This window comes from Dendrobates tinctorius, unplaced genomic scaffold (genome assembly GCF_039654945.1).
Source record: "Dendrobates tinctorius isolate UK_male_01 unplaced genomic scaffold, ASM3965494v1 ptg000215l, whole genome shotgun sequence".
Classification (NCBI taxonomy): Eukaryota; Metazoa; Chordata; class Amphibia; order Anura; family Dendrobatidae; genus Dendrobates; species Dendrobates tinctorius.
In genome coordinates, this window is record NW_027361882.1 from 754,772 (window position 1) to 769,631 (window position 14,860).

At 43.3% G+C, this 14,860-nt stretch overlaps 1 long non-coding RNA gene across 1 annotated transcript in view; it reads left to right on the plus strand.

Annotated features, from left to right (window-relative positions):
* Positions 1-11,121, plus strand: part of LOC141058827 (uncharacterized) — a 32,146-nt gene extending 21,025 nt beyond the window's left edge. The window contains exon 3 of the long non-coding RNA XR_012222325.1: positions 11,010-11,121. This is a non-coding gene — a long non-coding RNA (uncharacterized lncRNA). The remainder of the gene's footprint in view (positions 1-11,009) is intronic.
* Positions 11,122-14,860: the final 3,739 nt, after the last annotated feature.

Genomic DNA, 14,860 nt, shown 5'->3' on the forward strand with positions numbered 1-14,860 from the left:
ATTCTCTGGTTCACCAGTTGTGAGTTCTCCTTCCAGACTCCCTCTGGTGGTAACAGGAGGTAGTGAGGCTGATTTGATCGGTGGAGATCTGCCACCTGAGAATGAGGATGACGATTGGACCTCAGGAGTCTCAGATTGGATTTAAGACAGCCGACGCCCTATTCAGTTGCTGGTGATTCCTTCTGGCTTGTCAGCTCTTGCTTTTCAGCTCTGTTCCAGTCATCTAAAGCTAAGTTTTTCTGCTAATGTTCACACTTGATTTTGTTGGTCTATTCAGTTTTTTGGTGTGGTCAGCCAACCCCGGCTGGGGGCTGTGCTGAATTTCCACTCTTATTTATCAGTATTTTGCCAATTTGCTTTTTGTCCCTTACTAATTTGGTCTCTTTTTGCTCTGCCTCAGAATATTTCAGAGTGCTGATATAGTGGGAGAAGTCTAGTGACTTCAGGGTTAATTTTGCTATCAGAAGTGTCGGACATTATTTTTGTAGGGTTTTTTGCAGGTTGCAGACAGTGTCTTTCCTTTCCTCTCTAGTTAGTTTGGGCCCCATCGTTTGCTCAGCCTATTTTCCTGCCTATGTTTGTGCCTTCATCTTGTTTCACCGTCAATACATGTGTGGGGGCTATCTATTCCTTTGGGGTCTGCTCTGGGGCAGTTAGTTTTCCCCTTTTCATGCTTCAGGCTTATTTAGTCCTCCGGCTCTGATGAAGCATCTAGGAACATCGTAGGTACGCTCCACGGCTGCTGCTAGTTGTGTGGTAGGATCAGGGATCTGCAATCTGCATAGTTACCAACCTCTCTGGTTTACTGTGACTTAGCTTGTTTTGCTTTTTTCTCCTCGGTGACCCATTCATAACAGGTTCAAGTCATTAACACCAAGCTTGCGGGTCGAACTTGCACTGGGATCATGACTAGTGTTGAGCATTCCGATACTGTAAATATCAGATATCGGCCGATATTCGCTGTATCGGAATTCCGATACCGAGTACCGATATTTTTTCAATATCGGATACCGGAATCGGAAGTTCCCATAATGCAACGAGCCACTGTTGTGGCAGTGATTGGCTGCTGAAATGACTTCTGGTATTGGAATCGGCGATACCCAATACTTTTTGGGTATCGGTCCGATCCAATCCGATCCGATATTTCTCTATATCGGATGGTATCGCTCAACACTAATCATGACATAATAAAGGTCTTGGGATTGTTTACGCTTCCCTCGCTCTGCTGATTGTGTGGAAGGACCCCGTGACACAGGTGATACTTTCTTACCGCTCCTGTATGAACGATTACTTCCATTTAATGATAGAATAATGAGGAATTAAAGCACAAGTTACATGAGAAACTTGTAGAGTTGACCATGAAATAATAATCTCAGGGGTCTCCTAGAGCTGTAATATTGACGATCTATCTGCATTATCCGCGGGTCCAACTCCCATCATTCTCATCAGAAGTAAATGGAATACGGTTGATGGGCCGATGCCGGTCCCCGCGGCTGTGGCGCAGTCCAATGTTTACATGTATTTGTCATGTAAAAATGATGCATAAAGACGTCGTTACTCAGGAAAACTCAATAACTGATCAAGGTTCAAAGATCTAATTTCATTATGTTTCAGGAAAAACCTATCAGGATAAAATTAGAGGCAATGAAAATCAATAGCGGCTGTTACAGTAATTCACTGCCAGAAACCATTCCTTCACCTGATGTATTCTGTAATGGTGTATGGATTTCTGGGGGATGATGAGGGGCCGAACCAGCCGCTATTAGCTTACTCAAGAATCTTATTCTCCGGCTTCATTTCTATACTCACTCATAGACATATTTTGTGCTTAATGAAAAGTCGCTGTCTGAAAATTCAGGAGAGGATCTATATTATAAAGATGTACAATAACCCCGATACCAGCCTTATATTACCAGTATATACAGGAGATGCCCAGGTTATACCGGTGGTATATATATATATATAATTATATAGAGGAGATGCCCAGGTTATACCAGTGGTATATATATAATTATATACAGGAGATACCCAGGTTATACCAGCTGTACATATATAATTATATACAGGAGATACCCAGGTTATACCAGCTGTACAAATATAATTATATACAGGAGACGCCCAGGTTATACCAGCTGTACAAATATAATTATATACAGGAGACGCCCAGGTTATACCAGCTGTACAAATATAATTATATACAGGAGACGCCCAGGTTATACCAGCGTGCTCCATTTCACTATATATAGAATGTATGGTTATATCTGTAGATTTCTGTGTTCCCAGCACAGCAGTCAGTATTTGTTAGTGACAGGTGGGCAGGATCCTCGTATATTTGTCGGTCCGTGTGACAAGGGGAACATCTATGGATTTTCCATCAGTGTGGACACTGATCATGCAGGTGACATGTGGGCTGGATCAGGTGATGAGCTGGAGTCAGTAACTGTGCCCGTCACAGCAGTATACATGTATATAGCTGGAGATTCGGCGTGACTTATGCACCGGTAACATCCAGAGCTGCACTCCGCTGACCTGCAAGGAGCAGACACATCCTTGATCCTGGTTTTGTCGATCTTTGCACTCTTATTTTTTTGTCTTATTTATGGTCTATGTCCACTAATAAATTCAGAATTTTTATAGCCTGAATAACTCCGTTTTTCTTTCTTCCTTTTTCAATGTCCTTGATCCCAAAGATGAACTTAGTCTCATAATCAATGAAAGAAGTGGGACCTGTTATTGGGATTCCAGAGTCTCGATCACAGGTTCCCTGGGGGGGGGGTGTCTGTGTTCGGACCTCCAGTTTTCCCTATTCTATGGATATTGGCACATTTTGGGGGAAATAACCATTTAAAGACATTTTCTTGATGTGAATAACCAAAGTTATATCGAAAGTTCTACAACTTTCTGAGACTCCACTACAGTAAGGGTGTGACGGGAACGGTCATACGCTTCTCCCTCACTAAGGGAATGGTTATGTACTGTGTATTAAAATGTGTTTTATTGTGCATAGAACTTTATAGGCACCAATTCTAAGAAAAATCATATCTGCACTCTGAAATGTTAAGAGCAGTGAATTTATTTAAGTAAAGTGGTTAAGTGAAGCTATTTACTACTCTTCACATTCCAGAGCGCAGCTATATTTTCTTCTTAGAAGTGTTAGCACCTGTACACACTGGTTTGGATGTACTGGTCAGTTTTTCCGTTTCTAGGCACCATGGTTAATGTATTGTATTGTAATTGGGATAATATTTGAAATTTCTTCAGTAATTGAGATAGAAGTGGTTGTCCACTCACAGGAATTATTTTTTTCTTTACTTTGATGCTTGTAATTGTCTAAAAACCATATTTAGAATATCTACAATATTATCTATCTATTTATTATCTATTATATCTATTTATGTATCTATCTATTATCTATCTATCTATCTATCTATTATCTGTCTCTTTATCTATCTATTATCAATTTTTCTATCTATGCAAGATCTCAACTCTTGGGATAGGAATGAATCTGAGAAATGTCAGGAATCAGCCCAGAACTACCCATAAGGACCTGGTCAATGACTTATAGAGTGCTGGGACCACAGTCTCCAAACATTACCATGAGCAACACACTACGCCGTCATGGATTAAAATCCTGCAGGGCATGCAAGGTCCCCCTGCTCAAACCAGCACATGTCCAGGCCTGTTTGAAATTCACTAGTAAGTAGTAACCATCTGGATGATCCAGAGGAGGCATGGGAGAAGGTCATGTGATCAGATGAGACCAAAATGGGACTTCTTGGTATCAACTCCGCTCGCCATGTTTGGAGGAAGAAGAAGGATGAGTACAGCTCCAATAGCACCATCCCAACCATGAAGCATGGTGGGGGAAACATCATACTTTGGGGGAGCTTTTCTGGAAAGAGGACAGGATGACTGCACTGTATTGAAGGGAGGATGGATGGGGTCATGTATCACAAGATTTGGGCCATCAATCTCCTTCCCTCAGTAAGAGCATTGAAAATGGATCATGGCTGGGTCCTCCAGTATGACAATGACCCGAAACACACAGCCAGGGTAACAGATGAGTGGCTCCATAAGAAGCACTACAAGGTCCTGGAGTGGCCTAGCCAGTCTTCAGGCCTGAACCCAATAGAAAATCTTTGGAGGAGCTGAAACTCAATGTTGCCCAGCGACAGCCCTGAAACCTGAATGATGTGGAGAAGATCTGTATGGAGGAGGGGGCCAATATCCCTGACACAGTGTGTGCAAACCTGGTCAAGAACCACAGGAAACGTCTGACCTCTGTAATTGCAGACAACTGTTTCTGTACCAAATATTAAGTTCTGTTTTTCTATTGTATCAAATACTTATTTCATGTAATAAAATGCAAATTAATTACGTAAAAATCATACAATGTGAAAATGAAAAATTAATATGGAATAAAATATAATGTAACATTCCCATCCTAAAAGAGCAGGTAGTGGATGGATCTTGCTCGTCTCCTCAGGACGTTCGGAGGAGCAGTAAAGCAGCGGATCCATATTTCCATATCTGGCTGCATCCTCTATCATCTATGGATAGAAGCATCTGTCACAGGAGATGATGAGAGCGGCCGTTAAAATGGTCTAATAATTCCGAGCAGATGTTGGGTTGTCAATTATTCGATTCCTTACATGTTTGGACCCTTTAGTAAATTAAATGTTGCAGTTTATTAAAGCGGCATCGTTTAATGAGGTTTGAGTTATGAAGAGTGAAGCTTCCTCAGTTCTGCATCTGCCCTCATCTCCATACAGATGTCAGGGCTGTAAACTCGTGTAGTAGAAGGTTGTAGAATTGTGCGCAAGGGGCAAAAATAAAGGGGAAGTTCTGAAAGTGGCAATGTAGTCATTATCCGAGGGTGCAGCGGCTCCAGCTTAGCTGCATTATCTACTGGAGTCGGGGCTGGTCTGAAAACCAGTGCAAGGTTTGTAAAGGAAGAATCAGTCTATGAACCATGTTGGGCTAAAAGATAGAAAGATATTACAAATTGAGAGTCCTCAGTGTTTGATACATTTAATGGCTAACTGAAGAGATGGTAACACATTGCAAGCTTTCGAGACTACTCAGGTCTCTTCATCAGGCAAAGACTAATACAACATCTGAAGAGTCACATATTTATGCACAAAGCAGCACAGAAATAACGCAATAGATAAGACAAGTGACGCAAAGTAGAATTATCATTATGGGGGAGTGATAGACAGTTATGGCCATAAATATTAGAGCAGTTCATAGATAAGCAGTGAAGGTTTTATTGTCCTCTGATTGGGGTTTGGTAATGTGTTGCCCCCACAAGGTCTTAGGAGCCTTAGGATGCCTTGTGGAGGCATCACATTACCAGGCCCCCATCAGAGGACAATAAAACCTTCACTGCTGGTCTATGAACTGCTCTGATATTTATGGTAACAATTAGTCGCTCTGTATACTTCTCCGGTCTCCTCATCGGGCGGCAGGTATCACTCAAAATCTGAAAAGTCCCATATTTATACACAGGAGGACAGAAAAGTGCAGTAATAAGACAAGTGACATGAAGCAGAATTATTAGGCAAGTTGTGCCAGGGAATATTGGTGCAGTTCATAGATGACACTCAGATCTACCTCTCTGGCTCAGAGGTCACCTCTCTGCTGTCCAGAATCCCAGAGTGTCTATCAGCCATATCCTCCTTCTTCTCCTCTCGCTTCCTCAAGCTTAATGTGGACAAATCTGAACTCATCATCTTTCCTCCATCTCACAGATCTTCCTTACCCGACCTAGCTATAACAATTAATGACATCACACTTTCCCCAGTACCGGAAGTCTGCTGCCTCGGAGTAACCTTTGACTCTGCCCTGTCCTTCAAACCGCACATCCAAGCTCTTTCTATCTCCTGTCGCCTCCAGCTCAAAAATATTTCCAGAATCCATCCTTTCCTCATCCCTCAATCAACTAAAATGCTTGTGCATGCCCTCATCATCTCCCGCCTCGATTACTGCAACATCATTTTCTGTGGTCTCCCTGCACCCTCGCACCTCTCCAGTCCATCCTTAACGCTGCCGCCCGACTAATTCATCTCTCTCCTCGCAACTCCTCTGCTTCTCCCCTCTGCAAATCTCTTCACTGGCTCCCATTCCCTCAGCGTATCCAGTTCAAATTACTAATACTGACCTACAAGGCCATCTATAACCTGTCTCCCCCATATGTCTCTGAACTAATCTCCCGATACCTTCCCTCACGTAATCTCCGGTTCTCCCAAGACCTCCTTCTCTCCTCCACACTTATTCGCTCCTCACCCAACCGCCTCCAAGACTTCTCCCGAATAGCCCCCATCCTCTGGAATTCTTTGCCCCAACAAGTCCGACTATCAACCATATTTGGATCCTTCAGACGGAACCTAAAAACCCACCTCTTCAAGAAAGCCTACAGCCTGCAATGATCCCCGCTACCGCCTTCTCTCTCACCACTACCGGTGATATCACCTCAAACAACACCGGAACTACTGCAACCCACTAACCTACTGTCTCCTTCCCCACCATCCTGTAGCATGTAAGCCCGAAAGGGCAGGGTCCTCTCTCCCCTCTGTATCAGTCTGTCATTGTTAGTTTGTTTACTGTAAGTGATATCTGTAATTTGTATGTAACCCCTTCTCATGTACAGCACCATGGAATCAATGGTGCTATATAAATAATAATAATAATAATAATAATAATAATAATAATAGATAAGAAGTGGGAAAGGTCTATGGATGTAATTTTCCCCATGAGGTTTGGTCCTGGGTTGTGATGCCCCCATTAGTTCTGGTCCATGGTTGTGATGCCCCCACGTGGTCTGGTCTGGGGTTGTGATTCTCCCACGAGGTCTGATCCATGGTTGTGATGCTTCCACAAGATTTGGTTCAGGGCTGTAATGCTCCCATGTGATGCCCCCCACGTGGCCTGGTCTGAGGTTGTGATTCCCCCACAAGCTCTCATCCATGGTCCTGATGCCTCCATGAAGTTTGGTTTGGGGTTGTGCTGCTCCCATGAGGTCTGGTCCATGAATATGATGCAACTCACAAGGTCTGTTCAATGGATGTAATGCCCCCACAAGGTTTGGTCCATGATTGTGGTGTCTCCATGAGGTCTTATCCATGATTATGATGTCCCTTTGAGGTCTGGTCCATATTAGTTATGCCAGCATGAGGTCTGGTCTATAGTTGTGAAGTCAGCACGTGGGCTGGTCCAGGGTTATGATACCCCCTCGATGTCTGTTCCGGGGTTGTGATACCTCCACTAGGTCTGATCTATGGTTGTGAAGCCAGCACGAAATCTGGTCCATAGTTATGAAGCCCCCATGAGGTCTGGTACAGGTAATTGGTAATTGCATATTGTGGGGCCATGTCACTTCTCCATCAGCATACCTGCCTCCTGTAAATATATGTTGTTACCACAGAATCAACATTAATTCCTGGGTTTTTCATGAAGATTTTGCAGACATTACTCCATTCTGGAGTGGGATATTAAAATACAAAGCTTTCACAACCATGGTGCCTAGGATGGTTCCTTCTGGTACAGAAGTTTTTTCGATAGGTGAGCTGTCCTCCGAATGTAGCTGGGTGGATTCTTTACCAGGGGTTTAAGAACACCCTCTATTCATCTAGAAACTTGCTCAGTGAGGTGCCCTTACATGAAATGATTGGTCTTCCTGGATTTCCAGATTTTTGGATTTTGGAAAGAACTCCCTGTTTTTATGGAATCAAGTATTCAGCTCTAATGGATTTGGGCAGAAAAGAAACCAACTTTTATAGTGCCTTTTAGTAGTCCTGTGCTGGGCCAGACGTCAGTTTTGTGTAGTAACATGTGTCAGTTGTCTGCTTCCTTCATGTGGTCTGATGTATTCATCATGATTATGGCATCTCTCTTGTCTGCAGGTTTAATGATGGTTTTCATAGACGGTGTGTGGGGTTGTGATGCCCCCATGAGTTGACGTCCATGGATGTGATGCCCCCCATGTGATCTAGTCTGGGGTTGTGATTCCCCCACAAGCTCTGATCCATGGTCCTCATGCCTCCACGAGGTTTGGTTCGGGGTTGTGCTGCTCCCATGGGGTCTGGTCCATGAATGTGATGCCCCCACAAAATCTGGTCAATGGATGTATTGCCTCCAGAAAGTCTGGTCCATGATTGTGGTGTCTCTATGAGGACTAGTCCATGATTGTGATGCCCCCTTGAGGTCTCATTCGAGGCTGTCATGCCCCCAACGAGATTTGGTGCATTTTTGTCATGCAGCATGATTTCTGATCTATTTTTGTCATGCCAGCATGAGGTCTGGTCTATAGTTGTGAAGCCAGCATGGTCAGTGTCCACTCCAGGGCACTGATGGTTGTCTCCTGTTTGAGTCTAGGATGGTGGTTGGAGGTGTCCAGTCTGACATCTACTTAGCTGCCATCAGTTTGGGTGGGCTATGAATCTTCTGTGTCATGAAACCATTCCTTATTCTCCTGAAGTGATGTTCCATGTCACCCCTGAGGTCGATGTTCTCTAGGGCCATGTTCCATGTCACCCCTGAGGTCGATGTTATCTAGGGCCTTAGTAGAACATACTGAAGAGTCCTCTAGAAAGCACATCTAGTTCTCAGATAATGATGACGCAGTTGGATGTTTTCATGTGTAGAATTGTTGTCGATATTGTCAGGTTCTGGCTTTCTTTTCGTAACTCTTTGCATTGAGTTCTAATCTATGAAGGTTCTTTTTCTGGTCATCGACCAGAAAATGTAGTTTGTAACATTTATCTTATTACTGCTCTATTCTGTGTCCTGACGTGTGTAAATATGTGACTCCCCAGATTTTGTGTTACACTGCGCCCGTTGAAGAGACTAGAGAAGCCTCCAGAGCTTCTATTTGTTATCATCTCTACACTTAGCCAATAATAGTCATCAACCACTGAGGACTCTCAATTTTAAAGATTTGTAGAGGTAAGTCACTCCCTGAGGAAGCACGTGTGAAACACGCATTGGAGTGAGGTGCGGCAGGAGCACAGTAACATGAAGGATTAGGATCTTACAAGTACTGCTTGGAAATCTATCAAGGGCTTTTCCAATGTGATATTTTCACACCTTAGGCTAGTTTCACATTTGCGTTTTTTTGCGCAGCGCATCGGGCGCATAAAAAACGCAAAGAAAAACGCAAAACAAACGCGCGTTTTTTAACGTCATGCGCACGCTGATGTGTAAAAAAAACGCAGCGTTGTTTGCGTTTTACATGCGTTTTTTGCATGCGTTGGCGTTTTTTATGCGCATGCGTTTTTAAGTGTGACGTTTTTTCCATTGTCTAGAGAACATTCTAGACTTGTTTCACTCAAAAACGCATGCGTAAAAAAACGCAACCGTGCGCAAGACCATGCGCACGCATGCGTTACCATAGACTTCAATGTGTTGTTTTTGCGCATTCCGTGCGCAAGCGTGCGCATGCGTTTTTTTGCCGAGACAGGGCGCACCAAAAAATCCAACATGTTGCGTCTGGCGCACCTGGCGCAAAAGACAAAAAAACGCATGCGCACGAAAACGCAAGTGTGCGCAAAAACATGCGCACGTCATGTTAAACATAGGTGCGCAGTGCGCATGCGCACGGGTGCGCACGATGCGCTGCGCACAAAAGCGCAAATGTGAAACCAGCCTTACACATTATTAGAAGGAGCAGATTCTCTTTGGATATAGCTGCTGCTTTGATTTACTTTAATACCGTATTTATCTGATCCCTTTCCTTGTTTTTCTCATTCAGTATTGGAAGTAACTTGCTCTATTTAGTTTTCCATTGGTTCATTGGATTTTTATACCTATTCCGTGTCTTATTCCTTAATGGAAAGAATCATCTTCTATTTAGGTTCCTTTGTGATCCGTGTTAGATCTATTTCTAATTCCTTATTAGGCTATGTGCCCACGTAGCGTTTTATTCCGGACACTAAAAACCGGACTCCTTCCCAGAAATCGCGCGTTTTTTTCCGCGCGATTTCACCGCGATTTTACCGCGATTTTCGCGTGCGATATTCAAGCACTTTCCAAGCGATTTGAAGCATCGCTTGCAAAGTGATTGACAGGTTGGTCACACATGTCAAACATAGTGTTTGACAAGTGTGACCAGGTTTTTACTATTGAGGCCGCCTATGTGGCATCAATAGTAAAAGATAGAATGTTAAAAATGATAAAAAAATAAAAAAATCGGGGTACATTTACCTTTCCATGTCCCGCGCTGCCATCCTGGGCCTCTGCGTTCCCAGCGATGCCTTGCGAGACCTGTGATGACGTAGTGTCACGTTGCTATAGCGATCTCGCGAGACCGCTAGAGTCAGGTGAGACTACGTCATCACTGGACCGTGCTGCAAGGCATTACTGGGAACGCTGAGGCCGGGAATGCAGCGCGTGACGCCGGGAGGTAAATATACCCCGATTTTTTAGTTTTTATTCTTTTTTTTACAGGGGTATGGTACCCAGGGCCTGGAGGACAGTCTCCTCTCCTCCACACCGTGGGTACCAACCGCACATGAGACGCTTAACTTCCTGCATGGTGGGCATAGCCACATGCGGGAGGTAAGCGATTCTCATGCATTCCTATGGGGGCGGAATCGCAGCAATTCTTTGCGATTCCGCACAAAAGAATGAGCATGCTGCGATTTTTTCCGCGATGCGATTCCGCCGCGGAAAAAAGCGCAGCATTAGCACAGCATGTGCGGAATGCCATAGGAATGCATGGGGGGCGTTCTGTACACGATTTTTAAACGTTTTCGCAGCGTTTTCGCACCAAAAATCGCGGCAAAAACGCTTAAAAATCGCTACGTGGGCACACAGCCTTACAGTTGTTTATAGACAATCTGGCTAACAGTGTATGTGCCTGTAAAGCCTTCTTATATGTCACCAGGCACCATGCTTTACAGGCACCATATAAGGTCAGAGAAGTTCGGCACCTGCGCACTGCAGTACTCTGTTCTGCTCTCAACACCGCCCCCCCGGTGAGTATAATCTAACTATTTTTTCTTATCTTTCAGGTTACATAGAATCATAGAATCATAGAGTTGGAAGGGACCTCCTGGGCCATCTGGTCCAACCCCCTGCTCAAAGCAGGATTCGCTAAATCATCCCAGTCAGATGTCTGTCCAGCCTCTGTTTGAAGACTTCCATTGAAGGAGAACTCACCACTTCTCGTGGCAGCTTGTTCCACTCATTGATCACTCTAACTGTCAAAAAGTTTTTTCTAATATCTAATCTGTGTCTCCTCCCATTCAGTTTCATCCCATTGCTTCTAGTCTTTCCTTGTGCAAATGAGAATAAAGTTGATCCTTCTACAATGTGACAGCCCTTTAGATATTTGTAGACAGTTATTAAGTCTCCTCTCAGCCTTCTCTTTTGCAAACTAAACATTCCCAAATCCTGCAACCTTTCCTCATAAGACAGGGTTTGCAGACCGGTCACCATTCTGGTTGCTCTTTTCTGAACTTGCTCCAGTTTGTTGATGTCTTTTTTAAAATGTGGTGCCCAAAACTGGACACAATATTCCAGATGAGGTCTGACCAAAGAGGAGTAGAGGGAAATAATGACTTCACGTGATCTAGACTGTATGCTTCTGTTAATACATCCTAGAATTGCATTTGCCTTTTTTGCTGCTGCATCACACTGTTGACTCATATTCAGTCTGTGATCTATTAGTATACCCAAGTCTTTTTCACATGTGCTGTTGCTTAGCCCTATTCCTCCCATTCTGTATATGCTTTTTTCATTTTTATTGCCCAGATGTAGTACTTTGCATTTTTCCCTGTTAAAAACCATTCTGTTAGTTGCTGCCCACTTCTCCAGTTTATTTATATCTTTTTGAATCCTCTCTCTCTCTCTTCTCTAGTATTAGCTATCGCTCCTAGCTTTGTGTCATCAGCAAATTTAATCAGTTTACCCTCAATTCCTTCATCTAAATCATTGATAAAGATGTTGAACAATACAGGGCCCAGGACAGAGCCCTGTGGTACCCCACTTGAGACATTATTCCAACTGGATGTGCAGCCATTTATGACCACTCTTTGGGTCCGATCACTAAGCCAGTTATGAATCCACCTAACAGTTGCCTTGTCCATTCCATACTTAGTCATTTTTTCAATAAGGATTGTGTGAGATACTTTGTCAAATGCTTTGCTGAAGTCAAGATATACTATATCTACAGCATTTCCTTGATCCACCCAATCAGTGATTCCATCATAGAAGGAAATTAAGTTAGTCTGACATGTCTTATTAGTTACAAACCCATGCTGACTCTGTTTAATCACTTCATTCTTATCCAGGTACTGACATACATGTTGTTTAATAATTTGTTCAAAGATCTTTCCTGGTATAGAAGTCAGACTCACCGGCCTATAGTTGCCTGGGTCCACCTTCTTCCCCTTTTTGAAGATAGGAACAACATTTGCTCTTCTCCAGTCTTCTGTGACTTCTCCTGTTCTCCAAGAATTTTCAAAGATTATGGAGAGGGGTTCAAAAATTTCTTCTGCTATCTCCTTCAGTACTCTGGGGTGTAATTCATCTGGACCTGGAGACTTGAATTCATTTAGTTAGCTAAGTGCTTCCTCACTATCTTTCTGTTTATAGATATCCTGGATTCTTCTATTCCCTTAATAGGACAGTGAAGAACAGTTGATGCTACATTTCCTTTCTGAGAGAAAACAGAAGCAAAATAGGAATTTAAAAGTTCGGCCTTCTCAACATCCTGTCTTACCATTTCATCATTTTCATCCTGTAAAAATCCTATAGCATCTTTGACTTTTCTTTTACTTTTGACATATCCCCAAAATCCTTTATTATTGCTTTTGACATATCTTGCAAGCCTCAATTCATTGTCAGCTTTAAATAATCTGATTTGTGCCCTGCAGGTTCTGCAGACAGCATTATATTCTTCTTTAGAAATGCCTCCTTCTTTCCATTTTATAAACATTTTTTTCTTCCTTTTTAGCATGTGCTTAAGTTCTGTGTTCATCCATCCTGGTTTCCTAAATGCTTCCTATTCTTCCCTCTTTTCGGAATTGTTAACAATTGTGCTTTGAGAATTTCATTTTTCAAGATTTCCCATCCATCCTGGACTTTTTTGTCTTTAAGGATATCCAGCCATTGGATCCCTCCAATTCTCTTTCTGAATCCCTTAAAATCTGCCTTTCTGAAATCTAACCTTGACGTCTGAGTCTTCACAGGTCTTCCGCCTCTAGTTATCCAAAATTCTAAAATAGCATGGTCGCTACCTCCTAGGGTCCCAGCCACTTTTACCTCCTCAACCATTTCCTCCCTGTTTATAAGGATTAGATCCAAGGTAGCAGTTCCCCTTGTTTTCTCCCCTACCTTTTGGAAGATAAAGTTGTCAGCAAGAGAGGATAAGAATTTCCTTGACCTGATAGTTTTGCCTGAGAGAGATTCCCAACAAATGTCTGGATAGTTGAAATCTCCCTTGACAACTATGTCATATTTTTTGGAGAACTTGGCCATTTGATGTATAAAGAGTTCATCCATATCTTCAGCTTGCACTGGCGGCCTATAGTAAATGCCTACAATGGTGTCCTTTCCATTGTTCTGTCCTTGTATTCTTACCCAAACAGTTTCCACAGAACTCCCAGTCTCTGAAGCTTCAATCTTTGTGCAGATATACGCGTTTCTAACATACAATGCGACACCTCCTCCTCGTTTATCAAGTCTGTTTCTTGCAAATAAGTTGTATCCTTTTAGTCTTGTATTCCAATCATGTGTATTGTCCCACCAAGTTTCAGTGATTCCAATGACATCATATTTCTTTTCTTGCGTTAGTAGTTCCAATTCTCCTTGTTTGTTGCCCATGCTTTGTGCATTAGTATAGAAACATTTTAGTTTGTGATTGGTTTCTCTTTCTCCAATATTTTTATTAATTAGATTCTTTTGTCTTTGTTCTTCCTTTCCACTTCTAATAGCAGAGTTCTCAATAGCATTTGTCAGGTGTATGGCTTTTTCTGGTCTTTTGCTTCCCTTCCCACGTTGTTCTAGTTTAAAGCTCTCCTTACAAGTGTAGCAAGGCGACTTCCAAATACATGTTTTCCAGTCTTCATAAGGTGCACCCCATCTCTAGCAAGTAGTCCATCGTATAAGTAGTTCACTCCGTGATCCAGAAATCCAAATCGTTGCTGACGGCACCATCGACGTAGCCAGTTGTTCACCTGCAGAATCTTATTCCACCTCCTTGTTCCATGGCCATCCACTGGGAGGATGGAAGAGAAGACCACCTGCGCTCCCAGTTCTTTCACTTTCTTGCCTAAGTCTTCAAAGTCTCTGCAGATGGTTTCCAGGTCGTTTCTTGCGGTGTCATTTGTCCCCACATGTAGTAGCAGGAATGGGTAGTCATCTGTAGGTCTGAAGAGTCCTGATATCCTGTCAGACACATCTTTAATTTTTGCACCTGGAAGACAGCACATTTCTCTTGAGCTTATATCCGGTCTGCAGATAGCGGCCTCTGTTCCTCTCAACAGGGAATCCCCCATGACCACCACTCTCCGTTTCTTCTTCACAACATTTTTCTTTCTCCATCCAGGAGGACTCTGAAGGCGTACAAGGTTGCTGTTTGTGGGCAAAGTCTTATCCTGATGTATTTCTTCATCGTTTTCCTGCAGAATGCTGGAGATAAGCCCCTGATGGCTGTGGCTGCAGCTGATAGGCCAAAAATGGGGTGACAGATCCCCTTTAAATTCCACGCCAATATCGCTGATTGCAGCAAATCCGTGCGGCAGGAGATGACCCGCGTCAACCATCGGGAGACCAGCGGCTAGCGCCGCAGATCTGCCGAAGGGAGCAGTGGCATGCGTTATTCGAATTCCGTGCCAGTTACCGTCCGGACTGCCCCTGT